Below are 26,493 nucleotides of genomic sequence, written 5' to 3' on the forward strand. Positions count from 1 at the left end.
GAGAGAGAGCAAGGCACTGACACACCAGCAGCAGTGAGAGCGGCCCTGGGTGGAGCCTAAGCAAGGGCAGCGAGGAGTATAAGGAGCGGGAGAGAGAGCGAGGCCCAGACACACCAGCAGCAGTGAGAGCGGCCCTGGGTGGAGCCTGAGCGAGGACAGCGAGGAGCAAAGGAGCAGGAGAGAGAGCAAGGCCCAGACACACCAGCAGCAGTGAGAGCGGCCCTGGGTGGAGCCTGAGCGAGGACAGCGAGGAGTAAAGGAGCAGCAGAGAGAGCGAGGCCCAGACACACCAGCAGCGGCAGCGGTAGCGGCGAGGGAGAAAAAACACAAGGAGTGACGTCACAAGGTAGCTGGTAACTGATTGGTTGGTAAAGGTCACATTGTTTTTCTATGCTATTCAGATTCGCGGCTGGTGAGTATCACTGTTTTTTTTTTGGTCTGTTGCCTTTTTTTCTTTAACTAAGGGCAGAGGGTTATACTAAACGTTTAGTTAATTAACCTAATAACTAGAGGCATGGCAGGGCAGCTGAGTCCGTGATTTGCACATCCTGTGCCATGTGGGAAGTCCTGGATGCTTCACGTAGCCTGGACGACCACACGTGCAGGAGGTGTCGCCAGCTACAGCAACTCGAGTTCCGGGTTTCGGAGCATGAGCGGTGGCTGGAGTCACTGCGTTGCATCCGAGAGGTTGAGAGCTTTGTGGATAGCAAGTTTCTAGACGTGGACACCCTGCAGCTTAAGTGTGTGCAGGCAAAGAGGGAATGGGTGACCACCAGACAGAAGAGGAGGACCAGGCAGGCAGTGCAGGAATACCCGGAGTGCATTGCGATCTCCAACCAGTATTCTGTTCTGAGTATTGTTGGGGGAAATGTAGCCAAAGCCAAGTCCATGGCACCACGGGTTGCTCAGCTGCACATGGGGGAGGGAGAATGGATGAGCAAAGGTGGTAGGGGATTCGATAGTTAGGGGAGCAGACAGGCATTTCTGCAGCCATAGACGTGATTCCAGGATGGTATGTTGCCTCCCTGGTGCCAGGGATAAGGATGTCACCGAGCGGCTGCAGAGCATTCTGGGAGGAGAGGGTGAACAGCCAGAGGTCATTGTCCATATCGGTACCAACGACATAGGCAGAAAGAAGGATGAGGTCCTGCAGGCAGCGTTTAGGGAGCTAGGAGAGAGATTAAAAAGCAGGACCTCAAAGGTAGTAATCTCTGGATTACTCCCACAGCCATGTGCTAGTGAATACAGGAATAGGAGGATAGAAGAGATGAATGCATGGCTGGCGAGATGGTGCAGGAGGGAGGGATTTAGATTCCTGAGGCATTGGGACCATTTCTGGGGAATGTGGGACCTTTACAAGCTGGACAGGATATACCTCAACAGAGCCGGGACCAATATTCTCGCAGGGAGGTTTGCTAGTGCTGTTGGGGAGGATTTAAACTATCTTGGCAGGGGGATGGGCACCAGCATATAGGAGTAGAAAAGAGGAATAAGGTGCATAAAAGAGTAAGTGTGTTGGATAGTACAAGAGAAGAAAGTAGTACTAGAGGCGGAAGTAGTACCATATTAGATAGGAGCAGACTAAGAAAGATTAAGAAAAGTTCAAAAATGGGTTTAGAATGCATGTACATAAATGCACAATGTGTGTTGAATAAGGTTGGTGAGCTACAAGCAAAATTAGCCGTGTGGCAATATGATGTTGAGGCAATAATGGAAACGTGGCTTAAAAATGGTGATGACTGGGTACTTAATATAGAGAGTACAAGATGTTCAGAAAAGGAAGGGAAGGAAAAACAGGAGGTGGGTGGCAGTGCTGATTAAGGAAGCCATTGTAGTGTTAGAAAAGGAAAATGTTCTTGAGGGGACAAGGACAGAATCCATTTGGTTAGAGTTGAGGAGCAAAAAGGGTATGATCACACTATTAGGGGTATTCTACAGGACACCAAATAGTGAGAGGGAGGTAGAGGAGCAAATCTGCAGGGAAATCGCAGAGATATGCAAGAGCTATAGAGTGGTGATATTGGGGGGACTTTAATTACCCAAATATTGTTTTGGATAATGCTAGGGTAAAGGGAAAGGATGGGGAGGAATTTCTGAAATGTGTTCAGGAAAATTTCCTTGACAAGTATGTTCTTGGCCCAACTAGGAAGGAGGCATTGTTGGATCTGGTGCTGGGGAATAAGGTGGGCCAGGTCAACCAATTGTCTGTGGGAGAACACTTGGGTACGAGTGATCATCGTATCATAAGATTTAGATTAGCAATGGAGAGGAGCAAGGAACAATCTAGAGTGGAACTTCTAAATTGGAATAGGGCTAACTTCAATGGGATGCAAAAAGATCTAGCCAGGGTAAAATGGAACCAAAGACTGACAGGAAAACCTGTAACGGAACAATGGGTGATTTTTAAGGTGGAGATGTTCCAAGTACAGGCTAGGTACATTCCAACAAGAGGGAAAGGTAAGGGAACCAACGCAAGGGCACTTTGGATGACAAGGGAGATAGAGAAGATGATGAAATAAAAAAGAGGGTATATGATGCATGTCAGGTGAATTCTTCAAGGGAGAACCAAACCAAATACAATATGTTGAGAGGGAAAGTGAAGATGAAAATAAGATTGGCAAAGAGAGAATATGAGAGTAGAATGGCAGTTAACATAAAAGGGAACCCAAAAATCTTCTACCGGCATGTAAACAGTAAGCGGGTAGTAAGAGGTGGGGTGGGGCTTTTAGAGACAAAGAAGGTGATATAGGCTTAGAGGCGCAGGGCAAAGTTAGAATACTCAATGAGTACTTTATATTGGTGTTTACTAAGGAGGTGGATGCTGACAAAATATCGGCAGACGTGGAAAAGATAGAAGCAATGAAAGGGGTGATAATTGATAGACAGGATTGTAGGGGGTTGGCGTGCACCCAGTCAGCTTTGCCTCTGACTGTCTTTTGAGTGGTTCGCATTGCTCCCACACCCCTGGGTTCTAGACACTGGACTTAGGTGCAGGCAGTGATACAGGAAATCGAGTAAACAAGTGGTTTGGTGCAAGAAAACCAAAATTTTATTAAAAGCAAAATAAAACAATCTTATGAAAATTACTGGTATGAAAAAATACAGGCATAAACAATTATACTTATATGGGAATGGGGAACACATGGCACATTGAGGGAAAACAATTATATTAACAATCCCCTTATCCTTAATCCCACCCCCTATACCTAACTAGATTAAGCTATGAGGGGCCAGGAATTTATGCTCACCAATCCAAAACCTGTTGCTTTAATTGGGTTGGTTTTGAGGTCCGCTCTTGCTATCCTTTGGGGTATCCCGTCACCACATGGTCTCAGGGCACGGTGCTGAAGTTGTTGATGCAAAGCTCCCTCCTTTTCCTCAGCTACCGTCATCGTCGAGTCGCGATGGGTTTTCTTCTTCTTCTCCCTTGGGCGGTCGTCGGCGGTAATGTTACGGTTGGGGGTCGGTTGGCGGTTTTTATCGTCCAAAAGATTTTACTATCCAAGCTTCGAACGCCAGTTTATTCGCCACAGGCGCTGCTACCCATTCTTTGAACGCCAGCTTATTCGTCACAACGGGGTTTTACTGTCCATGCATGCAACGCCAACTTATTCACCAAACGCCAGCTTATAACTAGGCGTTTAGTTTTCCGCAATGCGTCTTTCACTGCCCTTCTCTGCTCTTATCGGTTTACCTTCTTCTTCGTCTCATCTCATCTCGTCTGCCCGTTTGTGGCCTGTATGTTTTGTGTGGTTTTGAACTCGGGTCTCATTCTCCTCCCGCGTTTGGCCCCGGTGTAATGGGCATCCTTGGTTGTTGAGCGGTGCGGGGAGCGAGAAGAGAGCCTGCCACGAGGCCAGGGCATGAGAAGGAGAGGCAGCAGCAAGAGCTAAGGGCAAGAGCCAAGAGCTAAGAGCAATTACCACTGATGGGCCTACAATTATACCCGTTCTTCAACTCCTTGTCTGCGTGCCAAATCAGGTCAGTCCCTTTGTCTAACTCATGGCGGGCTCGTTTAAACTGATTACAGCCATTTATTTTAAAGACTTGTGGAGTGGTTGTCTCCGGGTCCAATGGCCCCGATATCTTGGTTGTTTGTCATGGATGAAACTTAATTGTCCCCATCCTGACTTGATGGCTACTGTGAGCTGTTACCGATTAAATTTGCAGTAACCTAATGGCCACGACTTTAGGCCCATTCTAGCTTGATTTGATACAAGTCGAATGAATGCATATTCTGTGTTTACTTTGGCTGTCTGTCTCCACAGAGTCCTTCTCACAGATTGCTGGCATTTTAAGTTTCATCTCCGGGCCTGCCTGTCTGCAGAGCCCTGCTTTAAAAATCCTGTTGTTTTGGTCACGAGGCTGCAGAAGCCATTTTGGGTACCCTGTTTTTAATAACTTGTCCAAAACAGGGTCCCTTGCTCCATAATTTGGGGAGTGCGGGAATTTTGAGAACCCTGGACATACACTCCCCCCGTTGATACTAAACTTGCTTTAAGTATCATCCTGATGAGGTGAGCAAAATTTCCAACCCTCCATAGTCAACCTTCCCCTGTAATTACCTATCTAAGGTATCCATGTCACATGCATTTCCCATTCTGTAAAAAGGTAGTGTACATAAGCATACATAGAATAATTACAGTCGTTTACACACATCCAAGCACGGAGGGGGTCCAACACCCCTGCACCACTTGGTACACATCATCTTTATTACAAACAACACGCTGAACATCTTTATTAAAAACAATAAAAGAAGATAAAGAAACAACGACCTTTAATCAATAATACAAACAGCAAATTCAAACAGGTGTATCTCCCTCCACCTTAACATAATGTTCCTTCCAGCTCCTTTGGTTTCAGATTTCTAGTATCTGACCCTTTCCCTTGCACTGAGTGCATACTAGGTACAATACTGTCCACAACTGGCAAACCAGGAGAATGTGGGAAGCCAGTCTGATCCTTGAAGGGACCACTATATTATTGAAAATGTCCCACCAGGGTGGGATCACAATGTCCAATATCTTAGCCCCTATCTCTACTGTTTTCAGCTCCAGAATGTAAAGATGTTTCTGTGAAACTATAACTGCTTCGAGTATTTTGGTAAGGTGTTCTGGGAGAGGGGGAATTTCGTAGCCGAAATGCGCTACATACTTTTGCAGGTTGGTAAAATTCTCTTTTATAGTGAGGTGAACAGTGAAGGGTTCAGGATTGAGGACAATTCATTCCTGGGCAACTTGAACTTCTGCCTTGGGTTTAAAGCAGAAACTGCTGTCACTTACCAGACACCAGCTATGCTGTCCATGCTGGTAGTGGGACACTCCTGTGGTGACACAATATGTCCCACCTCCTATATATGCTACCTGCGGGGGAACATGGCCTTGTGCCATTGCCTCCATGGTACAATTTATAGGTTTTGCGCCAGCAGCTCTGAACCCGCACTGCGGTTTTGAATAGGCGTTCAAGTGCTGGGGACACAGGATTATGTGTGCTCCCCGGTTGCGGCACCCTGAGAGGTCAGTACCTGTCATAGCGTGCTCCCACTTTATGACGTAATGTGGGACCGCTGTGAAACGAATGTGTGCACCCCCTTGAATGACTCCAATGTTCTCAACCCTGTATACCGGCGCGGGTCGGGCTGTCCTACGCATGACCGGCATCCTAACTACTATGCCCATAATGGTGTGGTTAGACCGTCCACAATCCACTGGGACTGGGTAGGCTTCAGAAGCTAGCCGGAGTAGGCACGGGCATAATGCATTCTCAAACGGATGGAGGGCTGCTAGGTGCTTGTTGCTGATCCAGGAGGGGACTAAACCCTGTTTTAAATCATCCAGGTTACTGCGGCCCTCGCCCAGCAACCACGCCCCGTACAGCATGCACACCTCATTCTGCGCAGCCTGTTCAGAAGAATTTCTGTCGTCCCTTATGAGGGCATTTAAGCTCTTTGCGTGCTTCTCCAGCTCTGCTATAATCTCTTTCAAATGGACTGTCATGGCCTGGTCCTCATGTAACTCTGAGCCCACTACCTTGTTCTCATCCATTAGGATTTTCTTTAACAAAGCTTTTAAACCGTTTATCTGGGTCTGTAATTCTATGTCATCCAAACTGTTGATGATAGAGGACCCAGTGTTAAATGCAGTAAAAACATCATTCCATGCTCCCCTTCTTTGTCTCCCTGCATTACTCAAAAACTCATGGGGTGTGGTGTAGAGTTCGGTTTTGTCGACATTGGCGAAATCGAACTCATAAAATTTCCTGAACATCTCCTTTAATAGGGCCTGGTATAGCTGCTCTGTCTCTCTGGGGCCCCACTCCGGTAAGTGTACCTTGGTGAGATTTAAAATCACGGAGGCTACCGCGTAGTGTACCCCTTGGTACAGCACCTGATCCGTAGGCCCTAGTACCAGCCCATTCCCTGGTCCCTTGGTGGTGCCAGGGCACCCTTACCTGTGTGTCCTCGCTGCCTGGGTCGTGGGCAGGGGCTTACGGGGTTGGGTCACAAGCTCAGTGGCATTGACTGGGATCGGGGAGTATGGGACCGCGCACGCCTTCAGGCTGGTATCCAACTTCATCCCCTCCCCGGCGTCTTGCCACTGCCGCTGGAAAATGATGGATATGCCTGCGGGGCAGATCCTCTCTGACCCCCACATACAGACATAAATCCCAGCACACACGTAATCCCCCGTGAGTCCCTGTAATCGTCCAGTGGGTATTGTTCCCCAACCATTCCCACTCGACTGTGGGGTTTCTCATATCTTTGCTCAGCTTTCTGAGCGACCAGCACCTATCCAAAGGAATGTGTCCTTTGCACGTTATACATACACGTTTCCCTATAGTGACGCTAACCCTTGTGGTAACGACCTGTACCCTGGGGCACAGGAGGGAGGCCTCCCCGTACGTGAACCCGGTCTGGCTGGAGTACTGAGATGAATTGGACCCCAGCCACACTGGCCACCTTCCCTCGTGGACGTAGATGGCGGTCTCCTCCACATCTCGTTCGTCACTTCCATCGGTTACTATATGTGCTATACCTCCTTGAGCACCCATAGATGTGGGATTCCTCCACGTCACCTCGCTTTCCAATGCTCAGTCCTATCAGGGCGAGTAGGATTACGCCCCCCTTCATCCTGAAAGTCCTTCTGCAACAGGTACAAAAACATACAGCCAGGTCCCCAAGAGATTCTCTGGCTTGGGTGAAGCATAGTCGGGTCTCGCAACCTCGACTCAAATACACACACTCTTAGCAGATTATTACTTATTTAAACCTGCCCATCAACTCATTTAACGCTTAAGCTAAACACCCAAACTTAAGCTAATTACCTAAACTTAAATTACCTAAACTATGTACATTCGCCGCCCGTCTCCGGGCGGCCAGCCTAATCCCTGTTAGGGCTGTGGCACACCACTCCCTTCAGTGTGGCCACACTGTCCTGCACTGTCGGTCCCTCGCAGCCGGCAGCTGCTGGCTGGGGACCTCTGTCTTTGGACTTACCCCTGACTCGCGAGGTTGCCCCTTTAAAACGGGGAGCCGGTGACCAGGGTTTTCTTGGCTGGGGCGTCCATGGTGACCTTCTAGGGACTTTGGCGGGTGGGGTTTTCTTGGCTGGTGGGCCTTTAACCTGAACCACCGCCCCCTCCGGGGATCTTCGTCCTCAGGCTTTACCTCTTCCGAACCTGGGCTAGGGGCAGGTAACTCTTTGCAGCCTGTTGCTGTAGGCTGAGAGTCTCCGCCCCCAGGTCCCAAACCTGGGTCCGAAGGGGCTTAGACCTGCTTTAGGTCTGGGGCCAAACCTACCCCTGTGTGCCTCCCGCGTCCCGGACTGCGGCTACTGGGCCTGTTCTACAGGGATCCCAGAACTCTCCTTCCCTAGCTCCCTGTTTGGTCACCTCATTGGTCCTTTGGTTACCCTCCCACGTGGTAGGAAGGGATCCTAAATCTATGGCCAAAGGTTTGGCCATTTCCCCAGCCTGCTCATTCCCTGTGAATCCCATTAGGCCAATTGGGACCTCGTTAGACCGGGGTGGATTGGTCGGGTCTTCCAAATGGACCACCGTGCTGGAAGCTCCAGTGTCCACTGAATATCTCCCCTGCACCGTCTCCACCCACATCTTAACACAGGACCTGCTCCCCTCGTCGTTTTCAAGAGGACACAGGTCGACAGGCTGTGCTGGTTCTAGTCAGGGCTGTGGGTTGGATGGGGTGGATGGGGTCAGAGCACCAGTAGTGGCTGCTACTCTCCCCTGGCCAGTCAATAAGGACCTCATGGTGTCCAAAAATGACTGGACCACGGCAGGAGGGATCCCTGCCTCTACCTTTTGGGCTGGGGCTGTGGAATTCTTTCCCTTGCTATCTTTCCAAGGGTTTTTGCACTCCTTCCTCCAATGACCATCCTTCCGACACCCGTAGCAATGAAGCTTGGTGCTGGGAGAGTTATTCCCTTCCTGATGCCACTCCTTCCTACCCTGTCCGGGTTTTACTTCATACACCTTCCCCTTAGGTGGGTGTGCATCGGTTCCCCTACCATTCTTATAGGCTAGGGTCAACTGTCTGATCACTGTAAGTTCGGTGGTCAGGGGATTCCTAGGGTCAAACCAGGCTTCCACCTTGGCCCAGACCTGTGGCAAGCTGTTTGCCACCAGGCAACGGAGCCAGTGGATCAGCTGATCTCCGTTCAGGAATGCCCGGTTAGGTGCCCCCGGTACACCGGCCACAACCTGTCCGCGAAGGCTTGCGGATTTTCCCCTGCAAGCTGGACCGTCTTCTCCACACGGGAGAAAGGACTTCCCTCATTCATCCCCATGGCCTCCAGAACTTCATCCCTGAGCTCCTCATACCTACACTGCCCCTTCTTACACTCGTCAGAGAGGGATTGGAGGAGCCTACTCTCCAGGGAGAATAGCAGCATTTTGGACTGCTTAGCAGTATCTCAGTCATTGGCGCTGGCTGCCTGCTCTACTTCCCGGAAGTGGATCGAGGGGTCCCCCTTTTTCGGAGAGCTTTGGGATATGGCTCACCATAGCCCTAAGCTGTTTGGTGCTATAGGGTAATACAAATTGGTTTTGGAGGGGTCCCTCATTATCGCCATTGATGGGTGGGCCAAACCTCCAATGCCGGGCTGGGCACATCGGTCCTGGCTCCGGCCTCTCTGGCGGGGGCTGCTCCACCTCCGCTCCCACCCCTGACTCCACCCCCCCTTGCTGCCAGACCTCGCTAAAACCTGGCGCTATGGGTGGTGGTCGTGAGACCTCCTGTTCCTCAATCGGGTCATCCCTGGGCAGTACCAGTGAAGTTTGAACTGTCCTCCCTTCTTTTCCCATAAAATCCGCCTGGCATGCCTTCAGGCTTATGAGGCACACCATGCCTTTCGCCTTCCTCAGGGCCAGGCTCAGATTTTCAATCTGCTCCTTGCAGGGGCCATGATCGGCATCTTCAAACCCCTGTTCACTCGCTAGCTTGTAAGCTGCTTTTACCTCTTTTACTTTCTCCTCCTGTTCCCTCACTTGCCTTGCCAGGCGGGCATGCTTTTCCTGCAACCTTAACTCATTACCCTTGGCTTCGGTGACTTGGCACTGTAGGTATTCCAACTGGGCCTTGTGTTCTCCCATTAAATGCAACCTCTCCTGATTCAGGGCCTGCAATGCTACCAGTAGCTTCTCCCCTGCTAAAGCCTTATCCTGGATCTCCAGGGCTGACTCCTTTAACTAGGTTGCTTGTGCTGCAACAAGCCTGTCCAAAAGCTGGACCTGCTTTTTGAAACACATCAGCCAGACTGCTTTCTCTAAGGACTTCTTGTGTTCCCTCCCCTCTGTCCACTTAGCTGCTGCATCTACCGGACGCCCAGCCCTTAACAGAGTGGTGATCCACTTCTTTGTGATATTCACCTTGCTAAACACATAATCAGAAATCCTTTCCTCCTTCATGGTTTGCTCATCCAAACCATTGTCTACTGTATTGCACCCCAGTCCTGCTGCGGTCGCCATTTCTGTAGGGGGTTGGCGTGTGCCCAGTCAGCTTCGCCTCTGACTGTCTTTTGAGTGGTTCGAATCGCTCCTACACCCCTGGGTTCTAGACACCGGACTTAGGTACAGGCGGCGATACAGGAAATCGAGTAGACAAGTGGTTTGGTGTAAGAAAACCAAAATTTTATTAAAAGCAGAATAAAACAATCTTATGAAAATTACTGATATGAAAAAATACAGGCATAAACAATTACACTTATATGGGAATGGGGAACACACGGCACATTGAGGGAAAACAATTAAATTAACAATCCCCTTATCCTTAATCCCACCCCCTATACCTAACTAGATTAAGCTATGAGGGGCCAGGAATTCATGCTCACCAATCCAAAACCTGTTCCTTTAATTGGGTTGGTTTTGAGGTCCGCTCTTGCTGTCCTTTGGGGTATCCCGTCGCCACATGACCTCAGGGCGCAGTGCTGAACTTGTTGATGCGAAACACCCTCCTTTTCCTCAGCTACCATCGTCGCCGAGTCGCGATGGGTTTTCTTCTTCTTCTCCCTTGGGCGGTCATCAGCGGTAATGTTACGGTTGGGGTCGGTTGGTGGTTTTTATCATCTAAAAGATTTTACTATCCAAGCTTTGAACGCCAGTTTATTCGTCACGGGCACTCCTACCCATTCTTTGAACGCCAGCTTATTCGTCACAACGGGATTTTACTGTCCATGCATGCAACGCAAACTTATTCACCAAACGCCAGCTTATAACTAGGCGTTTAGTTTTCCCCAATGCGTCTTTCACTGCCCTTCTCTGCTCTTATCAGTTTACCTTCTTCTTCATCTCGTCTCATCTCGTCTGCCGTTTGTGGCCTGTATGTTCTGTGTGGTTTTGAAGTCGGGTCTCGTTCTCCTCCTGCGTTTGGCCCCGATGTAATGGGTGTCCTTGGTTGTTGAGCGGTGCGGGGAGTGAGAAGAGAGCCCGCCACGAGGCCAGGGCATGAGAACGAGAGGCAGCAGCAAGAGCTAAGGGCAAGAGCCAAGACAGCGATTACCACTGATGGGCCTACAATTATACCCATTCTTCAACGCCTTATCTGCACGCCAAATCAGGTCAGTCCCTTTGTCTAACACATGGCGGGCTCGTTTAAAATGATTACAGCCATTTATTTTAAAGACTTGTGGAGTGGTTGTTTCCGTGTCTAATGGCCCCGATGTCCTGGTTGTTTGTCATGGATGAAACTTAATTGTCCTCATCCTGATTTGATGGCTACTGTGAGCTGTTACCAAATATGCAGAAATCTAATGGCCACGATTTTAGGCCCATTCTAGCTTGATTTGATACAAGTCGAATGAATGCATATTCTGTGTTTACTTTGGCTTTCTGTCTCCACAGAGTCCTTCTCACAGATTCCTGCATTTTAAGTTTCGTCTCCGGGCCTGCCTGTCTGCAGAGCCTTGCTTTAAAAATCCTGTCGGTTTGGTCATGAGGCTGCAGAAGCCATTTTGGGTACCCTGTTTTTAATAACTTGTCCAAAACAGGGTCCCTTGATCCATAATTTGGGGAGTGCGGGAATACTGAGAACCCTGGACTTACAAGGATGTACTAGAATGGCTGGGTATGCTTAGAATGGATAAGTCACCTGGACAAGATGGCTTGCATCCCAGGTTGCTAAGGGAATTGGGGGAGGAGATAGCGGAAGTGTTTGCCATAATTTTTCAATCTTCCCTAGATGCGGGGGAGGTGCCTGAGGCTTGGAATGTGGCAAATGTGGCACCATTGTTCAAGAAATGGTGTAAGGATCATCATAGTGACTACAGGTCGATCAGTTTAACATCAGTGGTGGGTAAAGTTTTCGAAACAGTAATCAATGAAAAAATGAACAGGCACTTGGAGAGGTTTAAGCTAATTAAGGAGAGCCAACATGAATTTGTAAAAGGCAGATCGTGTTTGACTAATCTAATTAAATTTTTTGATGAAGTAACGGGGAGGATTGATGAAGGGAATGCAATGGATGTTGTCTACATGGATTTTAGGAAGGCGTTTGACAATGTGCCACATAGAAGGCTGGTTAACAAAATTGAGGCTCATGGAATAGGTAAATCAGTCGCTGCTTAGATAAGGAATTGGCTTAAGGACAGGAAACAGCGAGTTGTGGTAAATGGCTGTTTTTCAGACTGGAGGATCGTAGACAGTGGTGTTCCACAAGGGTCTGTGCTCGGGCTTCTGCTTTTTTTGATAAATATAAATCACCTGGATATTGGAATACAGCGTAGAATTTCTAAACTTGACGATCTCACCAAACTTGAGGGTATGGCAAACAGTGAGGATGATACCAATTGACTGCAACAGGACATAGAAAGGCTAGCAGAATGGGCAGACAAGTGGCAGGTGGAATTTAATACAGAGACGTGTGAGGTGATGCATTTTGGCAGAAGGAACAGAGAGAGGCAATATAAACATAATGGAACAGTTTTAAAGAGTGAGCAGGGACATAGTGACCTGGGAATTAATGTACATAGGTCCCTGAAGGTGGCAGGACATATTGAGAGAGTGGTTAGCAAAGCATATGGGATCGTGGGTTTCATAAATAGAGATGTTGAGTGTAAAAGCAGAGAAGTTATGTGAACCTTTATAAAGCGCTGGTTAGGCCACAACTGGAGTATGGCATCCAATTCTGGTCACCACACTTTAGGAAGGACGTGAAGGCCCTTGAGAGGGTGCAGAGGAGATTCACCAGAATGGTTCCGGGGATGGCGGATCTTAGTTACAAGGACAGGTTGGAGAAGCTGGATTTGTTTTCATTAGAGCAAAGGAGGTTGAGGGGTGACTTGATAGAGGTGTACAAGATTATGACTGGTTTGGATAGGCTAGACGGGGAAAGGCTGTTCCCACTAGTTGATAGTACAAGGACTAGGGGACACAGATTTAAGGTTTTGGGCAAGAGATACAGGGGGGATGTGAGGAAAAACCTTTTTACACAGTGAGTGGTGAGGACCTGGAATTCGCTGCCGACGGAAGTTGTGGAAGTGGAGATGCTCAATGTTTTCAAGGGGAGACAGGATAGGCACTTGAGGGGAATAAACTTGCAGGGCTACGGGGATAGAGTTGGGGAATGGGACTGATTGGATTGCTCTACAGAGAGCTGGCACTGACTCGATGGGCCAAATGGCCTCCTTTTGTGCCATTAAGACTCTGTGGGCTGAAAATTCAGTAGGGTTAGCGCCCATTTTGCGGCGCTAGAGGGCCTAGCGCTGCAATGATAGCCGTTTCTGAAATTCACTTCGGCGCTGCCATCGGCGTTAGCCGGTTGCGCTGCGCCGGCACCGATGACGTCATCGGTGTGCGCAGCGTCCCGGTTGCCATGGCAACGCGCCCGAACGCCGAAATTCAGTTGCGGCCGCCTCACCCGTGGCAGCCGCAACTAAGACTCTGGCAACCGAGTCTTACACAAGTTAGCGCCGGCGCATTAAGGTCGCGCGGCGGCCGGCCGCTTTCCCGCCGGCCGCCTGCCCGCACCTCCCTCCCCAGACTCCTCCACCCCCCCCCCCCGCAGAACAGATGCGTCTGGCCTGCAAGCCCGGCACTTGTCCGAGGTGCCGGGCTCATTTTTGAAAAAATCAAACGGCCAGCGATCGGGTGAAGGCAGCGCCTCCTTAACGGGAGGAGGAGGCCTGCACTTCCCCAGCCTGCCGCACCGCATCGGGTGCCGCAGCGCCGGATTAGCGCCGCAATGCGGCACTCAGCGCCCATTGGGAGGCACTCACGCCCGCCAGTAGCGCCGGCAGCCGTCTGGGCGCGGCGCTACTGAATTTTTGGCGCGCGCAAGGGAATTAGCGCCGGCGCTAAATTTCTGGTGCTAAAGCCCTGGCGCGGCGTCAACTCAATTTCTAGGCCTGTGACTCTATGGGCTGGATTTTGTCATTGGGGGCGGGCTGGGGGTGGGTCAGTTGGTCGGCGATTCCCGCCCCCACCTCCGATGTGAGGCAGGGCAATGGAGCAATTTTGCCCTAATTGTGCACTTGATTTCCAGCGTGTGGGAACCCCTGGCCCATTGAGTCTTTTGGTCCTGAAACTCGCCTCCGATGATGTCATCTATGCAGCTGCATTTAAGGCCTGCAAGCAGCCTTGGTTCATTTTCTGCCTAACTACTTTACTGCTGAGACATCTGAAAGATTTTGGTGCAACCATGGCAAGCTCAAGGCCCAAGTGTGCACCCTGTTTGATGAGGACTCCCTCCAAGCTCTGGTGGAGGGAGCAAGAGCTAATAAGGAAGTGCTGTTTCCTTCTTCTGGGAGGAAAAAACATCCCCAACAGACCAAAGCTGTGTGGCTGCAAGTGGCACAGGAGGTCAGTGCTGTCTCAATGTGCAGCAGAACCTGGCTGCAGTGTAGAAAGAGGTTTCATGGCCTTCTCTGCACAGGAAAAGTGAGTATTCCATCACCATGACCCTCAATCTAATCCCCATCGCCTCTCATCACCAGTACTCTACTTTGTCAACCTCCTCCTCCACATCCCACTTGACCCTTACATCCCTGGACCCTTAAGCATTCCCTCTCTCTGTATGTTCACATTCACTTAACTATTTGACTATGCAGCCCTCACACTCCACTCTGATGCTATGACAACAACTTACAATACACAGGGAGGGCCCATGGTCTTGGAACCTCACTCCGTCTTTGTGTCCTTTTAAGCATCTACGCTATGGATTCTCTACACTCACTCCTTCATCCTCACTCAAACTGTACTTGTGTCCCTCATTGCAGGAAATGAGAGCCCATAATAAGAGGGAAAGGGCGAGGACAGCAGGAGGGCCACCCTCAATAACCCAGCTCACCAGTGCAGAGGAGGCGGCCCTCGAGATTGTGGGAGTCGAGGAGGTACGCAAGTGGGGGACGGATAGACGGGCGCATCAGAGCAAGCTGGTGACAGAATAGTTTTTCATCTCTCTCATTGATATTGCATGAATGACTGATCTTGATTCTGATGCTCTAACAGGTTGACTTATGATAATCTGCACAATTAAATGTGCATGCAACGTTTATCTCACATGTCTAACTCTTTCCTTTACTCCCCCACAGGACCAGTGACTGGCCCCCTCCCCACTGTTCATGAGAAACAGCCTGAGCCACCAGACTCCTCAGAGGAAGCTGCAACCTCTGAGGGTGCAGCGTCAGCAGAAATAAGCACACCCAGCACCAGCGCAGACACTCGCAACTCGCTGGGACCTTCGCAACATAGAGTAGTGTTGGCACCTGGTGTATTACAGCTCACAAGTGAGCATCAGCAGATGGTGGAGACAGGGACAGCAGTGGAGAGCCCTCATTGAAGGGCGCAGGATTCTCCCAGCTTGGCTGAGCTACATGTCGACCCTGTGCCTCCGGGTCCATCCAGAAGGAGAACGGCGCTGGAACTCCAGGAACAGGTGCAGGAGTCTCTGGCAGGTTTTGTCTCCAGGGTCACTGCGAGTGTGGAATGAATGGAGGAGTCCATCGCTAACATGAGCAGAACCTTTGTGGAGGCATCACCACGGAAATGATGGCAACCTCCATGGAATGGATGCTACCTCCGTTGTAAGGCTGGCTACCAGAAAGGAGAGGATGGCTACGGCCATGGAGGAGCTAAGTCGCCAGGGTCTTGCAAACATGGTCATTGTTCAGAATAGACTGACATCTCTTGAGGAGCGATGGTCAGCTATTGAGCAGAGAAACCAGACCTTCATGGAAGTCCTCTGGAGTAGGACTTCCAGTGCTGAAATGGGTCGTCATGGCCCCCCTGAAATGTAGCAAGGTGCTGTAAAACCACTTGCTAGCTCTGAAGTGGGGCTGACCCATGAGAGGGATGTTGGTGGCAGAGAACAAGGAAGTGGGGGCTCCTTTCCAAGCACTCACAAACCATGTCACTGCAGAGCCCTCGGTCAGAGCCCCACCAGAGTCCTCACCCAACTGAGATCGGCGTCTCAGCCTCTGCACAGCAGCAGGAGCAGCAGACTGTTGGTGAGCCCTCACAGGCTCGCAACCCCAGAGGATGCCTGCCAATGGTGTTGAGGCAGGAGCAGCAAGAAAGTGAGCAAGTGTCCTCCACATCTGCTGAAGCCACAGGGGAAGCACCATATAGGAGCATGCGTTAGAGGAAGATAAAGCACAAGTAGTCACAAGGGTAGTCACTTGGGTGTTCTGTTGTGTTTATTTTTGAAAAGCCATCTGTGAATTTATGTGATAAAATAACTTGATGGCAAACTTGAAGTTGTGGGCTATGTCATTTTGCAAATGGGACTTCCACATTGAGGGCTCAGGGCGACTTGGAATTGTCAGTATGGTGGTCAGAGTGATAGGAATCCGCAGGTTCTTACCCATTGTCGATGCTCTGGTAAGAAGGTGCGAGGCAAATGTGTTTGATTGGGCAGGCTAAGCAAATCTGGCCAAGATGAGTGCATCCATTGTATCCCGAGCAGCAATGTGCTCGCGTGCTGCTGCTGCTGGTTGATGCGCCTCAGCAAGCTGTTCGTTGTCGCTCTACTCCTCCTCCTCCTCATCTGAGGAGGCTATGCGATGAGCCACTTGTACTTCAGGCAGCTGCAAGTCACGATGCTGTGCCATGTTGTGAAGTGCACTGCAAACCACGACGATTGAGAAGCCTCTGGCTGCTGAGAACAGGGCTCCACCTGATCTATCCATGCATCTGAATCGCATCTTCAGCATGATCAATCATCACAGCCCCAGGACATCACTGCAGAAGTTCCTCAGGGCAGTGACCTAGGCCCAACCATCTTCAGCTGCTTCATCAATGACCTTCCGTCCAACATAAGGTCAGAAATGGGGATGTTCACTGATGACTGCACAGTGTTCAGCACCATTCACAACTCCACAGATAATGAAGCAGTCCATGCCCGCATGCAACAAGACCTGGACGACGTTCAGGCTTGGGCTGATAAGTGGCAGGTAACATTCGCGCCACAGAAGTACCAGGCAATGTCTATCTCCAACAAGCGAGACTCTAACCACCTTCCCTTGCCATTCAATGGCATTACCATTGCCGAATCCCCCATTATCAACATCCTGGCGGTCACCATTGACCAGAAACGTAACTGGACCAGGCACATCAATACTGTGGCAACAAGAACGTGTCAGAGGCTAGGTATGCTGCGGCAAGTGTCTCACCTCCTGACTCCTCAAAGCCTTTCCACCATCTACAAGGCACAAGAGAGGAGTGTGATGGAATACTCTCCACTTGCCTGGATGAGTGCAGCTCCTGCAACACTCAAGAAGCTCGACACCATCCAGGACAAAGCAGCCCACTTGATTGGCACCCCATCCAACACCTTAAACATTCACTCCCTCCACCACTGACGTACCATGGCTGCAGTGTGTACCATCTAAAAGATGCACTGCAGCAACTCACCAATGCTTCTTCGGCAGCACCTCCCAAACCCGTGACCTCTTACATCTAGAAGGACAAGGGCAGCAGGTGCATGGAAACACCACCACCTACAAGTTCCCCTCCAAGTCACACACCATCTTGACTTAGAAGTATATCGCTGATCCTTCATCGTCGCTGGGTCAAAATCCTGGAACTCCCTATCTAACAGCACTGTTGGAGTACCATTACCACACGGACTGCAGCGGTTCAAGAAAGCGTCTCACCACCACCTTCTCAAGGGCAACTAGGGATGGGCAATAAATGCTAGCATTGCCAGCGGCGCCCTGATCCCATAAAGAAATAAGAAAGCCGATAGTTTGCTCGATTATGGATCTGGTGGAAATGTGGTTGGAGTTGTAGCGCTCCTCAGCTTCGTTGGATAGCCTTCTCAATGGCATCATTAGCCACATCTTCAGGGGATAGCCCTTGTCTCCAAGCAGCCATCCGCAAAGTTGATTTGCCGGACTGCAGAGCGGAGGAACACTAGACTGCCGCAGGATGAAGGAGTCACGGCAACTGCCAGGGTACTTGGTGCAAACATGCAAAATTTCCTTATTGTGGTTACACACCAGCTGCACGTTGGGGGAGTGGAAGCCCTTGCAGTTGACAAAAATACCTGGATTGTGATGGGGTGCCTTAAGGGCCACATGTGTGCAGTCAACAACGCCCTGCACCCTTGGAAAGCCTGCCAGATTAGCTAATCCAACTGCACACGCGGTTACACTTGCTTGATCCTTGGAGAAGTTGATGTAATTGTGCGCGATGGCAAAGAGGGCATCGGTTACCTGCATGATGCTAGTGTGTGCAGCCGCCTGGGAGATGCCACTGATGTCTGCTGTTGATCCCTGGAATGAGCCTGAAGCAAAACAGTTGAGTGCGGTGGTGACTTTGACAGCCACTTGTAAGGGGTGTCAACCTGTTCCTCTGGGCAGCAGGTCTTGCTGCAACATTGCGCAGATGTCACCCACTACCTCTCACGAAAGTCTGAGCCTCCTTTGGCACTGCTGCTCAGACATGTTGAGGTAGCTCATCCTCTGTAAACCCTGTTATGGGGGTATCTCCTGCGCCGACGTCCTTCCATGCACTGGCACCATCTGGCCTGTGCAGCTTCAGGTGGGTGAGCAGCAGCTTGGAGCTCCTGCTATTGCTCCTGCTGTTGGTGCTGCTGTTGTTCTGGGTTCTGCTGCTGCCGCGGCTGGTCTTCATCCGTATCTGAGGTCCAGGAGGAAAGGAAATAAATGGTTCTCATGCTGCAGGTATATACCTCAGTTGAGGAAGCGCTCAGTCAATGTGGGGAAAGGGGTTTCCCAGGAGGTCACACTGCAGATGGATCTCAGCTTCAAAACTTCCACAACAATGGGTATGCCTGCTAAAAGTTCTCTCAGACCTGAGAAAACAAAGTTCTGCCACCTGCAAATGATCATTGTTGAAAACTCCTTTTTAATGGTGGAGCTGTTGCTGTTAGTAAGCCATCCACTTGTGAGCCCGCCAGTATTAACTGGCGTATTCCAGAGGAGACGTGCAGCATGGGGGAAATGTGTTAAACCAGAAAGGACTCACAAAATGGCATTATCGAGGCACTTAATTGGTTGTTAATGGCCTTAAGAGCCTATCCCGCCTCTTGGCGGCAGGATCAAAACGGGGTCTGAAAGCCTGCTTTTGGGAAAGTTGCTCAGAGGCGGGCTGGAGGCGGGATCAGAGCCCTCCGCCATTTGTTGCAACTTTCCCACCTGTCGCACCTCCAAACCCACCTCCTTGGGCCTGGCAAAATCCAGCCCTATGACTATGATTCCTGGGGCGGTCTCTTGCGGCCACTGGCAGGGAAGAGAACCTCCCTGCGTGCTCTGATTCTTTCCACAAGCAGATGGAGGGAGTCATCGCAGAATCGAGGAGCAGCCCTCTGCCTCTGTAAACTTATCTTATATCCAAAGAAGCACTAACAGTAGGCTCAACTGTCCTAAATGAGAAGAGAAATCAAATGTGGCCATGGCCCCTTTAAATATACCAGCACCAAACACATCAGTGCTGATGTCACCAGATTTGCACCTTTTAATTGGGCCTGGTAACGTGCTGACCAGGCTTAACAAGCCCTATTCCATGGAAAAATCTTTCCTTGCAGCGGGATGAAGGCAGCAACGGACTTGCGGCCGCCACCGACCTCGTCCGCCACGGAAATCACGGCCAAATGGATTAGCTCACTATTTATGTTCAATGCTTCCAAATTAGCCCGATAAAAGTAAAATATTTTAAAATGGTCATTTCATAAACATACTCTAATAAAAATATTTTAACGAAAAACATGTTAAACTTCATTACCTGCAGCCAGAACAGTCTGCCCAAGTGATTTGGAGACTTCAACATCTGCTTCTTTTCCCCAACACGGCCACTTAAATTCCCTAAGCTTCAGCTCCTCTTCTAGGCTGTTGCTGCTCTTGCCCAAGGCTGTGGTTCAGTTTTGTGAGTCACTGCTTCAAGCTCCAAAGTTTGTATCACAACTCACTGAACCCCAGCTTCTCTCTATCCAAGCTGTCACTTCAGCTCCCCCAGACCATTGCTTCAGTTGATTCAAGCTGTTGCATATCTACTCCCATGTCACTGGTGCCCTCATCCAACCTCTGCTCTTCTTCCTCTACACTGAGCTATGAATGTTCTTTGTCCAGATGATCATATATTTCCCCTTGTATCATAGATTTGTACTTGGTGATCTGCAGGTCCTAACCAATGATGGTTTCCCTTAAACACAGTTGAGTGTTCCATTGTTAGAACTTGTAGAAACTGCTCAACACATGGTTGAGTTAGTCCTCCAGCAGAAAAACCTGTAAATTAATTTAAATTAATTTTAGAAAATTATAGAAAGGTGGTTCAATATGTTGGACACATAGCATGGATAGCATAATTGTTTTGTGCAGGTCATGATGCTCATTGCTCACTCTGTACTGTATGTTTTTGTAATTGTTATAGAGGCACAACTATTTGTAAGGCAACATTATATCGGCATAATATTGGTGCAACAACCCTTGTATAGAGCAGCCAAAATGTACACTGACTCAGCGGCTCTGCCTGCAGCAACACCCATAAAGTAGGTGTCCCAATGCTGGAGTAGTACTGAGCTGGCTCAAATATAACAGCCAGAGATAGCTTGGTACCCCAACAAAGAATGTGTACTATAACATTAAGGAGGCAGATTAGCAGTTTTACATGGATTTAATTGTATGTGGCCAAATGCAGTGCTGAATGGAGACAAGAGAAGGCAGGAACAGGGCACTGAATTTGGATGATCAGCCATGGTCTCATTGAATGGCGGAGCAGGCTCAAGGGGCTGAATGGCCTACTCCTGCTCCTTTCTTCTATGTTTTTATGTTTCTATGTTTGTTACCTTTTTTTGGCTGTGACGTGGATGCTGCTAAGAAAACACCTTCTGGATTCATGTTATGCAGTTACCTCTAGCAGTGTAATGTCACATTTGTTTACATTTGTTGGCATATTTAAAAATTTATATTTAATTTTTGTTTAGATTTTCAATGCCCCTTTGTTCCTTTATTGTCTGCCAAACATGAGGCACACCTCACATTCCTAGCATCACCTGATCCTCACACACTTACCAGTGCTCATCTCCATCTCACACCTTGCACACACTGTCAGTTATTCAACCATGACGGTCACATCACCCAAACACATTGGGCCAGAAATTCCAGGCCAGAAGCGTGAGTGCGCTCGGGGTACTCACGCTTCTGGCCGTTGGAAATGCCGGCGTTCAGCAGGAACAGCGCATGCGGGGAACGCCGGCATTTCCAGACCTCGAGCGCGTGCGACTGCACAGGCAGCGCTTGCGCAGTGAACTTCGTGGATTTCATTCATGAAATCCGTGAGGGTAAGTCCTCAGAACTTACACTGAAAAAAAGCAAGTGTAAAGTGGTTCATTGGCTACGGAGGAAGATATATTTTATCGTGGAGCTTTTGAAATGCAATATTTTTGTTTGGGAAAGGAAGGGAAGTTTATTTTAAGAAATTTTAAGTAAGTTTTAAAGTTTAAAATTTTTTTTATTTTTTAAAAAGGGTTTTCAGAACGGTAGGTAGAAGGAGCAATTGTGGCTGTGTGAATGGAATGTGAGAATGAGTTATGTATGTATGTCCACATATATTCCTTTACGTATATGTATGAATGTATGTTTTTAATTATGATTTTCCAATAAGTTACTTTCTCTGAAAGTCATAATTAAATAATACATTCATACACATAAGTAAAGGAATATATACATAACACGCAAAGGAATATATACAGACATACATACTTTCAGAAGCTCCACGATAAGAAATATCTTCCTCTGTAGCAACTGTACCCATGCTTTTTTCATGTGTAAGTTGTAATGACTGGACCTCACTGAAAGCGGCGAATTATACTGCGCACGCGCTGCATGTGCAGTCGCACGCGTTCTGCCTCTGAACCCCTTCGTTCAGAGGACAGGAAATGCCGGTTTTCCCCACATGCACTGTGCATGCTGAAAACCGGCATTACATCCGGCCAGATGCGTAAGTACCCCGACCGTACTAGCGCATTTGGAAGGGAATTATTGGGCCAACATTTTACATGTCAATAAAATAAAAAATTTAACACTTGCCCCCTCGCATCTGCGACTGAGGGTCCAAGGAGGTGCATTGCGCAAGAGGTCATCATCGGACGTATCCTCACACTGTTCCCTTTGGGGAACTGTATGAAGTGGTGGAAGGATTTATGGCCGTGATTAACGCTCATTCCGTGACCGTAACCATCTTTGAACCAGCCATTAGGGTGGTTAGTCCTATGGCGGGAGGGTTTTACGGGCTCCCACAACCCATCTGAGGGGGGGGGCCACCAACACCCACGGACGCAAGTATCCCGCTGGATGTCCACCCAGAATTTAAAGTTGGAGCTCCGACTCCACTTGCCGGGACTGTCTGGAGTGGGGTTCAAAACCCTACTCCTTCTGGCCCAGCGGAGGGGATGCTTACTGCTACGCAAAAGGCCCACTCCGCACAAAAGGTGACACCCATACGTTTCCTGCGCCTTTTCCCTCCCCGTGACTGGAGCCCTATGCTGCCATTTCACGTTGCTAATCGGATTGGGCGTTTGTCATAGCGGTAGGATCCCCGCCGCTGGGCCAGATCAGGGTAGGGTTTCGAACCCCGCTCCAGACAGTCCCGGCAAGTGGAGTCGGAGCTCCGGCTCTAAATTCTGGGTTGACATCCAGTGGGATATTTGCGTCCGTGGGTGTGGGTGGCCCCCCCCTCCTTGTATAGCTTGTGGGAGCCCGTAAAACCCTCCCGCCATAGGACTAACCGCCCTAATGGCTGGTTCAAAGATGGTTACGGTCACGGAATGAGCGTTAATCACGGCCATAAATCCTTCCACCACTTCATACAGTTCCCCAAAGGAAACAGTGTGAAGACACGTATGACGACGACATTGCTAAATAAATAAATGGAATTAAAAAAAATCTTTTAGGGCTTTTAAAAGTCTTTAAATTGCTTTAATTCTCTTTAAAACTACTTCAGATTACTCAAAATAATGTAAACATTTTAAAAATTTTATAAAAGTTACCAAAATCTTGAAAAAACTTCCAAAAACCTATTTAAACTGCTGCTTTGCATGTAAAAAAGCAAAGCAGCTTGACAGAAACATTGGGGGCGTGTCCAGTGAAACTGAGACCTCAAGGGGCGTGTCTCACTTACACTGCACGCTCCTGGGTCTGCGCTGGCTGCACTCCTGGGCGGCGTGACGTCATACGCTGCCCGGGATTCTTGTTTCAGTTTCTGGAAGTGCAGGCGTCCCTGGAGCTGATTGGCAGGAGCGCGGGGTAAGTGCAAATACGGGGCTTGCACGTGCTGCAAGCCCCGTTCTGGAATTTCTGGCCCATTGCACCATACTCACTGACAAACTTCCCTTTCTCTTGCAGGAAAAGGTGGCTTATTATCGGCGCCAGCAGAACTTAACTGGCGGGGAACAGGCTCGTCTGCATCACCTCACCCCAATGGAGGAGACAGTGTTGGCCATTCGTGGGAGGGGCATGGCTGAGCACGTGGCCAGTGCTGAGGCTGGAAGAATACAAGATGCTGGTATCCTCATATGTTATCCTCCTTCTCACCCCACTTCCCCCTCATCCCACAATCTCTTCTGATTTACAATCTGCACACGGTGCAAGCATGCACCTCTCACTTTCCATCCTCCCCTACTACAACCCTACCCCTGTGCCTTTCTCATTTCAGACACCCAAGAAATCCAGCCTGCCCAGTCAGTGGGTCAACAAGAAGAGGTAGAGGAAGAAGAAGAAGAAACACCATCACTCGATTTCACACTCGCAGCCACCAAATCAGATACTGATATTGCACTTACTTTAGAAGATAGGTTAGACATGGGATCTGCATGTGGTGAGACACCTGGTACATGTGGCCTGCAGCCAGGGCAGGTAGAAAGGGTAACACAGGTGCCAGCTCTCCAGAGGATGAGGTCACATACGAGTTCTGCTGCACAGGACTCAGATGAAGACCTCGAATGGGTGGCCTACAGAAGGCCCGGATGTAGACTGCATCACCTCAGCATGGGGAGCAGCAGTCTGGGCTGGCTAGATGACAGGCAGCGACAAGGGCAATGGCGGAGTGCCAGTGGTGGGAGCAGGAGTGCTGTCATCCTGAGAGAGGACAGCAGGTTCCTGCTCCACTGACCCACTTCCCCAGGGCATCACTACCAATCTGTTGGAGCACAGATTGCGGGCCTGCTGTGAAACCGTGAAAGCCCCGGTCAACAGAGATTGACCCAGCCATGATGGCAGCAGTCAGAGCTTGTGTGGCAACAAGCTGGGACTGCATGAGAGCAGTCTGAAAATCGATGGCAAGCAAGCATAGACTGCATTACAGCACTAAGACGTTGCTTGGCTTCCACTTGTGATGCAATGGAAGCTGCGACATCATCCATCACACGCAGCATGAGGTCTGGGTCGCCACGGTCTCTCTGGGAGTCTACCATCCCTTATAGACTGCCAAGGATGGGCCCCATGGTGTGCGTAGAGCTCTGTGCAATGTTGGAGGCGGATGCCACCATGCTCCTTACCATTGCTGAGAGGATCTCAGGCGCCCTTGCCATTGCATCTATCATCTCCGTGTGCATGCGCATCACCGTTCTTCTGAAGGCCTCTCCATCGAGGTCCTCATCTGAGTCCTGTGCAGCATAACTCATGTGCGAACTCACCCTCCGGGGAGCTGACCCAAGAGCTACCCTTTCCCCCTGGCCTTGCTGCAGCCCACTCATCCCTGGTGCATCACCCTGTGCAGATCCTGCTAATATACTAGCCTCTAAAGAACGCGTAGTGCCTGCGGCTGAGACATGCAATGACGCGGTGTGTTCTTTGTTCTCCTCTTCTTCCGCATCGCTCTCTATGGCACCCACAGGGACAGGCTGCTCAGGTGCTTGCTCAATATCTGAAAGCATAAAGGTACAAGAGTCGGGTTAAGGTGAGGGGAGGGGGCAGGAAGGGAGCAATGCATGCATACAGCCTGATTAACTGGAAGTTGGGAAAGGCTTGTGGGGTGAGGGGAAAGTAGAAATTGAGAAGAAGTAGGGATCAACATACCGCTGTTGTCTCCAAGCATTGCTGGTCATCTTTCAGAACTCGATAGACTCTGGAACAGTACCCATGGATTGGAGGGTAGCTAATGTTACCCCACTATTCAAAAAAGGTGGTAGAGAAAAAGCGGGGAATTATAGACCGGTAAGCCTGACATCGGTAGTGGGGAAAATGCTAGAGTCCATTATAAAAGATGTAATAGCAGAGCACTTGGAAAGCAGTGACAGGATCGGACAAAGTCAACAAGGATTTACAAAAGGTAAATCATGCTTGACTAATCTACTGGAATTTTTTGAGACTGTAACTGGTAAAATAGATAAGGGAGAACCTGTGGATGTGGTGTATTTGGACTTTCAGAAGGCTTTCGATGAGGTCCCACATTAGAAATTAGCGTGCAAAATTAAGGCACATGGGATTGGGGGCAAGGTATTGACTTGGATAGAGAACTGGTTGGTGGACAGAAAGCAAAGAGTTGGAATAAACGGGTCGTTTTCTGAGTGGCAGGCAGTGACTAGTGGGGTACCGCAAGGATCGGTCCTAGGACCCCAGCTGTTCACAATATATATTAATGATCTGGACGAGGGAATTGGATGTAATATCTCCAAATTTGCAGATGACACAAAGCTGGGTGGGAGGGTATGCTGTGAGGAGGATGTCGTGAAACTCCAGTACGATTTGGACAGGTTGGGTGATTGGGCAGAAACATGGCAAATGCACTATAATGTGGATAAATGTCAGGTTATCCACTTTGGTGGCAAAAACAGGAAGGCAGATTATTATTTGAATGGCAATAGATTGGGAGAAGGGGAAGTGCAAAGAGACCTGGGTGTTCTTGTGCACCAGTCGCTGAAGGTAAGCATGCAGGTGCAGCAGGTGGTTAAGAAGGCAAATGGTATGTTGGCCTTCGTAGCAAGAGGGTTCAAGTACAGGAACAAGGATGTCTTGCTACAGTTGTACAGGGCCTTGGTGAGACCGCACCTTGAGTATTGTGTGCAGTTTTGGTCGCCTTATCTGAGGAAGAATATTCTTGCCATGGAAGGAGTGCAGTGAAGATTCACCAGGCTGATACCTGGGATGGCAGGAATGACATATGAGGAGAGATTGTGTCGATTGGGCTTATACTCACTGGAGTTTAGAAGATTGAGAGGGGATCTCATCAAAACTTATAAAATTCTGTCAGGCCTGGACAGAGTAGATGCAGGAAGGATGTTTCTGATGGCTGGGGAGTCCAGAACCAGGGGTCATAGTCTTAGGATAAGGGGTAAGCCATTTAGGACTGAAATGAGGAGGAATTTCTTCACCCAGAGAGTGGTGAACCTGTGGAATTCTCTGCCACAGAGAGCAGTGGAGGCCAGTTCATTAAATATATTCAAGAAAGAGTTGGATATATTTCTTAAGGCTAAAGGGATCAAGGGGTATGGGGAGAAGGCAGGGACAGGGTACTGAATTTGGATGATCAGCCTTGATCTCATTGAATGGCGGAGCAGGCTCGAAGGGCCGAATGTCCTACTCCTGC

The sequence above is a fragment of the Somniosus microcephalus genome, chromosome 2 (genome assembly GCF_052327205.1).
Source record: "Somniosus microcephalus isolate GS21.2 chromosome 2, FLI_Smic_1.0, whole genome shotgun sequence".
NCBI lineage: Eukaryota > Metazoa > Chordata > Chondrichthyes > Squaliformes > Somniosidae > Somniosus > Somniosus microcephalus.